General features: G+C 37.1%; 1 protein-coding gene across 6 annotated transcripts in view; it reads left to right on the top strand.

Moving 5' to 3' along the window:
* The window catches only part of Pgant9 (polypeptide N-acetylgalactosaminyltransferase 9), a 201,516-nt gene that overhangs the window by 28,546 nt on the left and 158,782 nt on the right, over positions 1-14,188 (top strand). Inside the window, exon 1 of one of the 6 annotated variants that reach the window (XM_083057833.1) lies at positions 12,828-13,130. The exons of 4 other annotated variants lie outside the window; for them this stretch is intronic. The gene's annotated coding sequence lies outside the window, so the exon portion shown is untranslated. Of the gene's footprint in view, positions 1-12,827; positions 13,131-13,604; positions 13,622-14,188 lie in introns of those variants that run through there. One more of the 6 variants, XM_083057837.1, reaches the window with a different exon arrangement.

A 14,188-nucleotide genomic window follows, 5' to 3' on the forward strand; every position in this document is an offset into this window, starting at 1 on the left:
TATCTCATCATTTTGTCCTATGTCTGACTTTATCTAAACTTAACTCCTTGAATGCGTAATGAGTATAATTTACAATGTATCTTATACATACATATTGTATATATTATATAGATATAAAGAATTTCGCCTAATTATTTTCATGCAACAAAATTATCTCATTATTTCGTCATATGTCTGACTTAATCTAAACTTAACTCCTTGAATGCGTAATGAGTATAATTTCCAGTGTATCTTATACATACATATTGTATATATTATATAGATATAAAGAAATTCGCTTAATTATTTTTGTGCAACGAAATTATCTTATCATTTCGTCCTATGTCTGACTTAATCTAAACTTAACTCCTTGAATGCGTAATGAATATAATTTACAGTGTATCTTATACTTTTATATATATATATATATATATTTTATATATATATTTTATATGTATATTATATATATATATATATATAAAAGTATAAGATACACTGTAAATTATACTCATTACGCATTCAAGGAGTTAAGTTTAGATTAAGTCAGACATAGGACGAAATAATGAGATAATTTTGTTGCATGAAAATAATTAAGCGAAATTTTTTATATCTATATAATATATACAATATGTATGTATAAGATGCACTGTAAATTATACTCATTACGCATTCAAGGAATTAAGTTTAGATTAAGTCAGACATAAAATGAAATGATGAGATAATATCATGCACAAAAATAATTAGGCGAAATTCTTTATATCTATATTATATATATATACATATATATATAAGTATGAGATACACTGTAACTTATACTCATTACGCATTCAAGGAGTTAAGTTTAGATTAAGTCAGACATAGGACGAAATGATGAGATAATTTCGTTGCACGAAAATAATTAGGCGAAATTCTTTATATCTATATAATATATACAATATGTATGTATAAGATACACTGGAAATTATACTCATTACGCATTCAAGGAGTTAAGTTTAGATTAAGTCAGACATAGGACAAAATGATGAGATAATTTCGTTGCACGAAAATAATTAGGCGAAATTCTTTATATCTAGCGGATCCTGACGTCTTTAATGTTTGTTTTTCTTTATTTATATATATATACCTATATGCGCGTTATTTATTCCTGCTCCATTTATTGGATGAAAGCTTATACAAAAAGCTTCTGTAACGAAGCAGAATCGTTTTTATTTAGTATGAATCTTATAAATTATAAATTTTACTATTTTGAGCGATGGCACTAAAATATAAACTCTGCGATCGAAAGTGTTTTGTCGATACGAGTGCAATTGTCGCTGGCATAGCGATTATATAAATTATATAAATCATTACGTAACAAACCACGTAACTGCGCACGGTTATACGTGCGCGGATACTCGAGACGACCCATTGCATAGCGCATCGAATGTCGGAGCGACGGTGAACCGCGATTACCTGACGGATAGCCGTGTCAAAACAGTCACCGTGCGGTTTAGGCAGTCACGTGTGTCCCGTCCGCCTGACACCTGTCGCGGACTACACGCAGTCTGCGTTAACACGAGTAATGGGATCAATGTAGAATGGGAAGTCACGGGGATTTCTACGTCTCCAGAACCGTCCGATTGACTGAAGTAACTTCGATTAACACGCTCTTATGCAATAATAATTGTAATGGAGATAATAATTCGTTTTTATTATTCAGTTCGCTATTACTAAAGCCTTTAGTGTTGGAAAAAAAAAAAAGATGAAAGTACTTAGGATCATTTATATATCGAGGAATATTACCTGTCAAAACCAGAGATTACGCAGACAGGTGAAAGATATTGGGCAATTGATATAACAATTTTAGAGTTAGTTCGGGCATATATTTTATTAAAAATCTAGCAATAAGCTGTGCATGTGTGTATCATGTGTGATACTTATTGTTAGTAAATTAATCATAATTTAATTCGTTTTTTTATAGAATTTCAATAAGTATTTTATATTATTTTTATATTAAATATTTCTTACATTTTTTAATTTTAAGAAGAAATGCAAAATTAATCGTACGGAATTTTATAACATTTATGATATTTTTATGGTATTTTGAGAGAGACAATATCATATTTTTGCATATTATGTTTTATATAGAGTGCATATTTGGACTTATCGTTCACAAAAGGGGATGAAACTTAAATTCTCGTGCCAATTTCTATATCGTGGGAATTATCACGAATCCGGTAAAATTTTCCGAATCCTGCGATTTTAATTTTACGACAGCTTGGATCGAGCATCAATGTCTCTTTCGATCTACCTATTGATCAGAGAGATAAACATTTTGCGAGAAATGGAAGATTGTGTCCTGTCGCGAATCGCATTCTACTTACTGTTTCATCTTTCGATGTTACGAGTCTCTTCCGTTTGAGTATTGCAAAAGGCAGAGAGATAACATTTTCTTGATTTCTATTTAGCATTGATCGTAAATACGTATTTACAACAAATCTAACGGCGTATATCGTTAATGAATTCATTAAATTAATGAACGCGACGTTTGATAAAGATGATTGAAACTTTAAATAGCGAAAATGCAATTTTTATTAAATAATTAAATATCTTTAGAGAGTACACATCGCGAAATATATGTAGAATGCATTTATAGTTATAACGGATGGACGATGAATTCTTGCAAAATATTACATTAAAATATTTATGTCGGAAATGTAGTTTCGCTTTTTCCTGTGTAATTAAATATGCGATACATTAACTACTGTAGCTCGATATAAGTAGATGTACACCATTAACAGTTACAGCGGATGGACGGGACTTTAGCTTTTTTGAAATAATAATATTATAGTAAAAAACATAGAATTTTAATCGCGGGTTTATGATTGAAGCTATTAAAATTGCGATGTAACTATGTCTTACGCGCAGATCGCGCAAGAAGACTTAAGAAAATATTACATTGTTTTTTTTTTCTTGATGCGAATAGCATATTTGTCAAACGTCAGTTTTCTCGTTATTTGCATATCATAGTCTCGGAGCATCCCTAGTGAGGACTGCGGAAAATAATACACAAAGCCGTACAAAACAGTTGTGCGGTTTCCGCGGCCTGGCTTCGGATCCTGCTTCCAACAGCTTTGAGGCGCCCTGTTTCAGATCCGTCGACAGGTCCTTTCTCTCTCTCTCTTTCTCTCTTTCTCTCTCTCTCTCTTCTCTCCTGGCCTGGAAACGACCAACACGCCGAGGAAACTGCACAGGGGACTCTTATCGGGGGCGTTACCGAATTATCACGTCGGCAGCGAGTTAACGCTGCTTCGACTTCTCGACTCTCGAGGAGTTTGCAAGTCCCACGAGGATCAATACTACTCCGCGGTCGTTATTAAATCGCCGACGTTACGAGCCGCCATCGCAAGGTGCAACGCACTCATCCAAATATACGCGTACACACGCGAACGTTTCGCGTGTATTAACCGCGTATGTCAAGACGAAATACGAGCACTCGAAATTGAACACGATATATATAATATATATTTATTATATATATATCGTTTGGGTGAGCACGGGTACGCGTGGTATGCTTTCGGTAAGCCAGATTGAAGCCATCTTTCCGTGCATTTCCCGATCATTCGTGCTCGGAGGAGCAGGACTCTCATTAAGACGACTGCACGGAGGAATGCACGCGAGATGTCGGACTATAAAAAGAAAAGAGAAGGTTGAAGTTGAAACGAACTTCTGAAGTCAGAAGAGATCGTTAGGAGTGTATTGACACCGCGGCCGAGTACGCGTATCGCATTTTATATTTTAATGAAGAACTATCGCGGAAGCGGTGAACATACATTAGTTTTTTATTACATTAAAAAATCATCCGTATGAATATGTGAATACAGCGAAAAATTGCGATAATGTCATTATATATTATATTATAGAAAATTAATGTGATAGATATTTTCATACATTCATATATATGTGAAAAAATGTCTATCTTTCTTTAATCAAATCTATTATTTTAATTTTCGATGTAATGACAATGACATTATCGCGCGCAATTTTTCGCTTATATATACACATATAATATATTGCATTAATTATATATAATTAATTACATATCCGATAAATAATTATGGAGTTAATTATATATGCGAAAAAAATAATCTTTTCGTCAACATTAAAATAATAAAATTTCACGATTATTTTTTTCTGTATAACTCACGAAAGAAAACCATAATTGCGGTTATTTATCTCGCCACCGTGTTTTTCTCGATTAAATTGCGCGGAAAGAGATTCAGTTTCCCCGGGATTAAATCGCAGTTCACGAGCATTATGACTAGAAGTAGGGAGCTACAAATCAAGTAAAAAGAGACTGCGGAAATCAAACGTTTCAAACTGTCTTCGGCTCGTCTGCGGTCGGTATCAAGGGCATTCTTCGAGGTTGGAACTGTAAAGCTGCTTTCAATGAGAGGGCTCGGTACGAAAAGGAGATTCCAGGAGACCGCATGAGATTGCTCGTTCTGTCTGTGAAAATCCAATACATGCATTTCCCGAAGGGAATTTTCAACTATTCTTCAAGTCATTCTCCTTATTTCGAAACATCGTTGTAAAATGTTTCGCGGACCAAAAAGAAGTTGTTATTGCTCTTTACGATTCGTCGACATTCAAATCCGTTTACGAGACGAAGAGAGACTACGAGTGGATATCGATCTCTCACGCCTTAGCTCTTCATAAATTGAAATAAGTGCTCGTTGAAAGAAAACCATCGAAAAAGTTTAAAGAAAACCGTGAGTTGGCGTATCACAAACGCCCTATAATTTCAAATGAGATATTCGTGAGGTTTGTTAGATTCCCTTATTGCAGATTGTGTCAATCTTAAAATTTCGTAATTTTGTCATATAAAAATATCTTGATCTTTTCTCTTTATCTTGAAATGTCATATAAAAATTGCATTTAATTGCGTAAAGAAATTTTAATACGTTGGATTAAATAACGAATTTGTAATAGAAAATTGAATATTAAATGAACGAGTGTTTTATCTCGTGGATAATTCACTATATACATATATACAGAAAAAATACATATTAAATTAATTAATATTTATATTTTATTAATTAATATTAAATTAGAATATTTTTCTTTATATAAACATAATGTAAAAACATAATATATAAAAATGTAAAAATAGGAGTGTAACAAAAGAGGGTATAAATATAATATAATATGCGGTACGAAGTGATCTGGTTGGCGCGCGTTGCAGCATTCGTTCTGCCTCTGATATTTTCACACCGCGCTCTTGAATCCTTTTATAAATATTGAATGCTATGTATCGAAGAGAGCGATGTTATCGCTGACATAAAATGGCAGCTCGGCGATCGGGAATCGCGACTCATAAAAATTCGGTTTACATGTTCGCGCAAAGTTCATTTTTAGTCGCGAATTAAGCGTAACTACAGCTTTGCCGATGCCAGAGGTAAAAAGTTTTATCCGATAACGATCTAAGGAAATGTTGATTTTAGTAGAATTTTCAAGCGCGGATTGTGTAACGTTCTCATTGTCGTCAGTAAAAATCGGGCGTCGAGTACAGGAGAGCTCCAACAATTTTCGCCCGTAATTTTATGTGCCCGAGCGGGGGACGGATTTCGAAAGTCAAAGTGCGACGAGGGCGCTTGTTAATGGTCAGAGGAAAAGAATTTTCACGCTGAAAGCGCTCGCGAAATTGCATTTACGCAATCAGATTTTGACTCTGTAATCCGATTAAGCTGGCTAAATGCGTCAGCGTGGATACTCCGTGGAGGATATCGTGCTTGAATTTGCCGGTGATCGGCGGATGCTTTCATCCAGAATAATCGTCTATATTGTTTGTACCATAATTACTCATTGAATGGGACAAAGTATAATTTATAAGCGCAAACGCTTTAATTTCTTTCGATGCTATTAGATACGCAGTATCACCTTTCTTGCACAATTTCATTATTTTAAATAAATAAATTGTAATCGATAATATTATATATATAAATGTGAAACAAGATATTAATTATACAATTTTATATAATATTAGCACTAACATTAATTACTTTTAATATTAACAAAAAGATTTTTTTTGTATTTTATGCACGCTTACTCTTTGCACAAATTATTAAATATATATATACATGCGCTTTTATCTGTTGCTTGTATCGAAGTGCCTGTGTGACTGTGACAAATTGCCCTATTCACAAACATTGGGAGGGCGGGGATCTTCTCTTACTTCGTCTAAGCCCTAAACCGATTCACAAAGTTGACGAAACTCATCATGGAATCATTCGTTCGGTTGCTGGTCCGCAAATTGAGCGGTTTGTTTCGTCAAAACGGTTTCTGTTTGAAGAAGTCTATAGAGCGATTTAAATGTCCATCTTTTGTCAGGTTAAAAGAAAACATTTTTTTGCCTCTTCTTTCTCTCTCGACATGTTGGAGAATAGCGGAGAATTTCGTTATTGCTGCGGGAACTTTTAACTGGAAAAAGTTAGGCACGACTCCGCTCATCGTGCATTTTTGGTTTTTACTTTTTTAGCTTCGTTATAATGGTCGCGTCTAGTAAGCTTCATTATTTCGAAAACATATTCTGGATCTTCGTTAAAAATTTAAAAAAAAATTGATTTTCTTGTTAATTTAAAACTTTCAACCGCATTTGTATTTAAAAGAATTAATTTTGAGTTGAAAGCACTTTGGAAAGCTCTTTTAGAAGGCGATGAACAATTAGTAAGCTATTTCGCTTTTATATTTGCACCTTTATATAATTATAAATACATTTACGGACCATTTAATATAATTGGTACTATAATAAATATCATGAATGATTATAATATTTCTTTGACGAGATAAAATATATATTGACAATTTATCGGATGTTAAAATAATTTAATCATACATTTTAATTGTATAAATAATAATGTTTCTCTGTAGATATATATATATGGTAATGAAAGTAATCAAAAAGTTAACGCGAGAATAATCCATGAATGAATGTGTTTGCGTTGCCTCATACTAGTGTCGGCTCGCATTCGAAATCGAGGCGGTCGTACAGAATCAACGCGACACTCTTCCAGATATTTGACTTGAATTCGAGGCACGTAGGAGGCACGTCGCCAGCGAACCTTGACAGCGAGCGTGGATGGAAGATCCTATGGGAACGATGTGACGTTTATCCGTGTGTGCCGTGGAAACACGGTAAATTATGTCGATCGGATGTGTTGCTGTATTCCGCCCGATCCTACCTATCGATACCGATGCCGAACTGACAACGAAAACGCGTATCCGTGTCTCGCAAAGGTGGAGGAATTGCTGCTTCATTCCTTGCGCTTCTCGCTTCTCGCGTCGAAGTCGAGACAGATTGTCTGTCTCGATGGGGCATCGCATGCACGGGGAAATTTCGTATCTGTAGATTTGAGCTCGGTTTATCTCGAAAATCTCGGATTTTAGCGTACGAAAGCAGATACATTGCACGTAACAAGAGTTGAATTGCCATTTTACGTGATTTTTCGATTTACGATATTAAATCGCCGTGTGGTAGCGTTACACTTTCTGAAATTTAATGAAAGAGCAGAAACCCCATAATTGAACGAGAGAATCAGATTTTGTTAAATATATATCTTTTTAGATGTTAAATTTGTTAGTTTTTCAATTTTTCGTATATTAAAAATACCTCCGCAATTAAATTTCTTCAAAACGAACGAAAACATCTTTTCAACCAGAAACGCATATTACGTAATAAAATGGACTATTTGTAAAATGAAACAAATTGCTACGCTTGAAATCGTGAATCTTAGCAGAAGGGAAAGAAAGAGAGAGAAAGACGGGGCTGTTTGCTGAATGCGCGGGAAACTCCATGGCAAAATCGAAGGTCGATAGAGAAGCGATAGGGTGGCAGGGACGAGGGTGAGAGTACGATTTACGTTTTACGGAGTTAATTGAATAGATTTCCTTTCTCTCTCTCACACTCATACAACCTCCCCTCCATCTTGTTCACGCACATATACACACACACACGTAAATATACATATATACATATAGATTGTCCGTCGTAAGATCGTTCGCTACGATGTGAAAGGACACAGCCTATAGAAGCGCAAAATGGTTATTATCTCCAGCACCGCAGACATAGCTGGCTGAGCTTCTGATTTATGAGGTGCCCTCTCGACTTAATCCGCACATCGACTACTCGTTCGACCCCCGCAATCAGCAGAATAGACCCTCGACGTTCAACTCTATCGGTGAAATTAACACGGACTAAAGACGCATTTTAAGATAAGGATCGGGACTTAAGATGGCTAGTAGCAAGAAAAGTAAAAGTGATCCTTGATATTCGGTTGCTAATTACGATTTTCATGATACATTTGTTTAGCATACTTAATTTTTTTATCGTACACACGTCCCAGAAAAGATATTACAAATATTTCATATATTAAAAGAAACATATTTGAGATGAACGCTAATCGATCTTCTGATTTAATTATTACATGTTTAATTAACTTTTTTTCAAAATTATTTTATTCTCGATAAAATTGACACGTTATATTAGGAATTTTGATTTTATAACATATTCTTAGCAATTTTAGTATGACAAACTTGAGAAAGTAACATGATAGTTTTAAATTGTAATAAACGTCTTGCAACTGAAGAACTTACGTTAATGCGCGTGTGTGTACTAACTTTAATCATGCTGTAAATTTTCGAAGCATAATTTGTCAGTGCTTAAAGATATGCGAAATTCTCGGCACGATATCACGGAACAACCTTCCGGTTCCGGTTACGATTATGTTAAATTCTCAGTTTCGCGACACGTCGTAAGTACTTGTTACGTAGTAATCTATCTCAAGAACGCGACAAAGTTTGCGAAGGTTTCCGGGAGAGACGATGAAAAATATTACATCACGTTTGCGTAATATATATTTTATATATTTATGAACGTATATTTTTGAACGTCTTCTCTCTTTCTCTCTTTTTTGCTCCTTAAAATCGAGTAATTTCTCTTGGCTCTTTCTGACGCCTTGCTTTCGAAGGAAGATCTAAGGGCGACTCGATATAGCGTATCGCTGCAACTAATAGCATCGACTGAGGGTGCAGCGGCACTTTGTTACCTATCGGAGAGTAGCATTTCCTATCGGAACGGAAAAGGATACACCTAATGGCCGACTATACTCGAATGCCAATGATCTTAAAGGCACGTGCATAAAAGCTTCCATCCACCAGGCGTCGCAACGTCTTTAAATAAAATTCTATATGTAGACAGAAAGGAGCTGACATGATAGGAATAAATCTTGTACATGATAGATATTTAATTTTAAATTTCGGATTATTTTATTTTAAAGTTGATTTCAAATATGTATATATATATATATATATATATATATATATATATATATGGATTTAATATGAAATAAACTTTAAAATAAAATAAAAAAATATATTTTTTTCTATTTTCTGTTTTCTCTTTTTTTATCATTCACGGAGCACTTCCTTGTAGAGGGCAAATAATGCGCGCCTTCCTGCCTCTTAGAAGCCTTTATAAACTTTTGCACGATTTAATTTTCGATTTCTCACACGTAGAACACAAGCGTCAATTTTAGTACGCGACTCCCGAGTCGGGAATGTACGGAGACCTTGTTGCTTAATCTCGCTAGGAATGCGCGGAGACTGGCTCGTTCTGGAAGGACGCGTCTGCTAAGGCACTATAGTGTTGGTGTCGGTCTCGGTTTAGGATCGTTGTAAGGGTGGCAGGTCCTGCCGGAACTCTCGGCCGCATATCAAGCAGCTTCAGGCATGGCGCAAGATTAATGCGAGCTCGTCCCGATAGTCGTTACGGCCCTAAGACGATTACATCCTCCTTAAGTTCAGGAGCCGTCGTCTCTGCCGTCTTAATCGTCAGGGCTGTCGTATATATACGCCATTCTAATTAGTTAATCCACCTTTACCTGCGCGTCAGCTTCACCGTCATCTCGTTCTCGTCGCAGATGTTAGCACGAAACGCTCACCAATTACAAGCTACGACCTACGACAGTTTACGAATTTCATATATTACATGTGTCACCTCTTCTCTCTCCCTGCTTTGCCGCGATGTTAATATTTATTTGCAACGAACGCTTTATTTGAACGAATGTGCGATCTGTGAAATGTTGGATTAATTAACGGATGGAGTGAGAGGTCGCGATTTTACTCACTTTTTATTGCTGAGACATGCGGTGTAGATTGTAGATGCAAATAACTATGAATACGTTTTCTAATTATGTTACATAAAACTCAGACGTTTTGCGGACTAATTACCATGAGACTTTTATGCGCTGGTCGACGAAAGATGCAGTCACGGCAAGAATATATATATAGTATATACTCGAGATAAATTATGACGCTTTCGCTAACAGATGTATCGCGCGGCGTCAGAGCGAGCCCGGAAGTGTCAGGAATGGCTCGCTTTCGTGCAATTTTTAGTTTTCATCTACTCAAGATATATGACGCCGACCTCCTCTATCTTGCGCGCGATAGCTTGTAGCGATACGGCGTATTTGTTTCGTTCAACTTATCTTCCTCGCGAGAAACTCCTGGCGCGCGTAACGTTCCCTCATAACGCCTCGCGTACTTTGCAAATTTTCCATTCGCGAAGGAGTGATCGATGCCTCGATATACCCTCTTTCCGCAAACTCGTACAACTGATAAAAAACTTAGACAAAGAAGGACATGATGGAGCGGAATAAGAAATAGGATCAGGGCGGGAACTTTTCCTGCAAAGGAGCTAGAAAAATCGAATTCGTCGGTTATAACGAAGGATTTACGTACGGCATTTGGCCTGTGTAAAATATATGCGATGCACGTGACGCGTATATCGGTTTGTCGAATCGCGAAGAAACGAAAAGGAAGGGATACTATGTAACGACGAATTGCTTCAAGATGGAAACTTAAACAGTTCTAAGCTAACAAAAAAAACTAGCAACAAAAAAATCAAAAAGAAAGATTAATTAAATTCCAAAGTGACTTATTATGGCCTGATAAAGCGGAAGGAAAGGCGTGAAAGACGAGAGAGGAACGGAAAATGTGCAATAGCTTTGCTCGAAGCAAGCAAGGAGCAATTTTCTCGCATTTCTACCGTTTCTCGTTTCCGTGGTGAAAATTTATAATGGTACATAAAACACTTGTAAAAAAGGGGGGAAATTTACTATTAACGTAAATCCGCGAAATAAAGCAAGTCCCGTTTTTATCCGAGGTTTTATCGTTCTATCACCCAGTGCCAACTCATTCACTATTCATTTTGATATTTCTCGGCAAAGATGTGACGCACGGCTTACTTACGTTCCGGCGACAGGTTTCCTCTATTATACTTGCCATCTACGTCGCGACACGCTCACGAAAACTATAGCCGTAACCGTCTTTTTTTCCCTCCCCGGCCGTTGTACAATGAAACACGGACGAGACGATGACTGAACTACGTGAGAATTGCACCTGGCGGAGATGCAGCGTGTCTCGCGCGCGATTCCGATTAAAACTTTATGAGCCCGCCGTGAAATGTCTCGGCGATGTCGGGCCGGTTGAAATTCTTGGTGCTTCAACCTCTCCGCTCCGACTTAAATATTTTTATCCCGACGCGAAAGGCGTTTTATCCCGGTCGTTCTCACTTATTCGTCACTCATCTCGCCCCGTTTATATGTATATGCATCCATCCTACGACGGCATCCCGCTTGTTCTTCTTTCTTTTCCCTCTCGCCGTATTATTCTTGCGAGTGCTATATCAGCCGCGATAAATCGCGGTCGACATCTGAGGTGAAATCAGGAAATTTGCAACGTTTGACGAGTCGCCGTTCTTACCGACTCTTACCGGAGGGCGCGATATTTTTACTCGCGTATTTTAGATACCCGTCAGGTATATACGTGAGGAGCAACGTACACGCGTTCGTTGTGAAGATCTCCTGCCGTGGAAATGGCATCTCTATCCATTAAGCGGGAACACGGATAGATTAGGTGTACCTTATTCGTCTTCCAACGACCGCGGAACCTCCTCCCCGTTCTTCATCCTCTTTAGTTCTCTCCGCATCAGCACGCGCATCCCCATCTTATCCTCGCTTTTTCATGATCTACGCGCTTTTGTGTGCAAGCGACGCACCGCAGTCTTTCTTCTGGGGATAACGCTTCGCGCCCGCGGGACACGCATTTTTCTTTATCCCCGTTCTCGTTCCCGCAGTTCTCACCATTTCCCGACAGTCTTCCGGCGCGTAGCCTGCAAGTCGCAATTAATTTTCCGTCTGCAATGCGCGGGCGCACGCCTCGTTCTCTTGGCGGCGATAAATCAAGCAACGGAGTTTCAATTTGGCGCAACGAGCCGCGGCCACGCCGAGAATTCTCATTACGAAACGCATGTCGTTAATCAATGAAATCGGTCGCCCCCTGTGTCCCAAGCGGAAAAACGCCTGGGGTTTGTACACTCTGTTACGGCGCGCTCGCGGTGATGTGATGGATGTGCACTTATATGCATTATGCTTGACGACCTCCGAAATCGCATGCAACTATGTTATGTGTAAGATTGTCGCAGTATTTATTTGGTTTATTTTAAGTCTTTATTAACACATACGAATATTGCGTTGAAACGATTATATAAATTATATTTTTTTTGCTTCAAAATCTTATCCAAAGTATATGCGATATAAAATCCAGTTACTGTAATTTTTATGACAAAGTTGTAAATTTTGCATAGTATGACGTGATAATTATACAGATAGGCACTAGAGTTTGAATATGGCTGCGACGGAATTTCTCGTCGCGGCGCATTGTTTAATCTCGACATTTACGAGGACGGAGAGGTCGAAAAGTTTCGCACGTAGCGCAATGTCAGTCGGGTAACGACGTCGTTTGTGCGCGCTCGATCGGATAGCTTACTCGGCATCTTGCTTACAAGACACGTAGCATCGGCAGGGGTTATCGAAAATTTAATAACGTTCGAATTAATAATGCTGGTGTTGCTGCGCGCGACGACGCGGGTGCGAGAGACGGAACGCCGCAACGCGCTTCGTCGGTAGAGCAATCGGGCTAATAACGCACCGGTTGGAGCGGACGGATAAATTTAATTAATCATGCATCACAGGAGTTGGGCCGTCAGATTCGATCGTGCATTGACCGGGCAAGCCGCGCTAAATCTCTTCGTCCGGGCGCAGCTGACCGAAAACGTAAAGAGATCTTTGTGCTGCTTCTCTCAGAATTTATCGATTGAAAATTTCTATTCTCGTCTTTAGTTCACTTTATCTGATTAGATTAAAAATTATTAACTTTGCATAATAATCACGTTTGCTAAGCGTCATTCAATTTTTATCGTCAAATTTTCTTAATAAAATTATATAGTGTGCGCAATATGAAAATTACATTAAAATATTAAAGTAATTAAATCGTGCGCACTATACTATATTCATAAAATAATTTCGTAAATGGATCTTTTTTTTGTTCTGTAACAATCGTAAATTCTTCAAGTTTTTTTGGTTCGAACTTTGTAATTGGACAAGATGTGACATTGACATGCTTACTTATTTCTGAGTGCTGTAAATGATCGGGGAGAGTCATGCTCCATGTGGGCGTTAGTTGCCGCTGCGAAAAAGATATTCCGCTGGTCATTAACGTCCGAGCAGGAACTTCCTCATCCGGCAGTCGTTATCGCCATTCGGAGGTTCGCTTCTGCTATTTTCGTGGATGTGCTATTACTCTAACTGCGAGAATATAACATTTAAGCGGTGCTTAAGCGTTTCACTTGCATCAATTTCAACTTTGACTACAAGTTGTTTAAACTTTGATACATGTAGATTTCTCGCGGTGAAGACCGTCGATATAAATTTCAAATCAACAAAAAATTAGTAAAAACATAAAAAAGAAATGATGTAGTAGGTAAACGCGATAGGGAGTGAGTATTAAATATATTCTTCTCTATGTGGCTTTATAAAAAATAATATATGTGTGTGATTACATTTTTCCAAAAATTACATTACAGTAAATATTTTAAAATATTCAATTATTATAGTTATGAATCAACAAAAAGGTCTTTGATTAGAGCTAGTGGTCATTCAATTTTCATATTTTTCCTTTATCTTTTTTTGCTTATTTATATTTTAATATTTCTCGCTAATTTAAAAAATGTACATTTTTTTCTAATAAAGAGTTAACAACATTTTATAAAAAAATTTAGATTTTAAATTACAGTTGAAAGCGTATGACGACTACGGTTTTTATTCAGTAAACG

This window comes from Prenolepis imparis, unplaced genomic scaffold (assembly GCF_030444845.1).
Source record: "Prenolepis imparis isolate NDT839.2.m4 unplaced genomic scaffold, iyPreImpa1.0 SCAF_2, whole genome shotgun sequence".
NCBI classification, from domain to species: domain Eukaryota; kingdom Metazoa; phylum Arthropoda; class Insecta; order Hymenoptera; family Formicidae; genus Prenolepis; species Prenolepis imparis.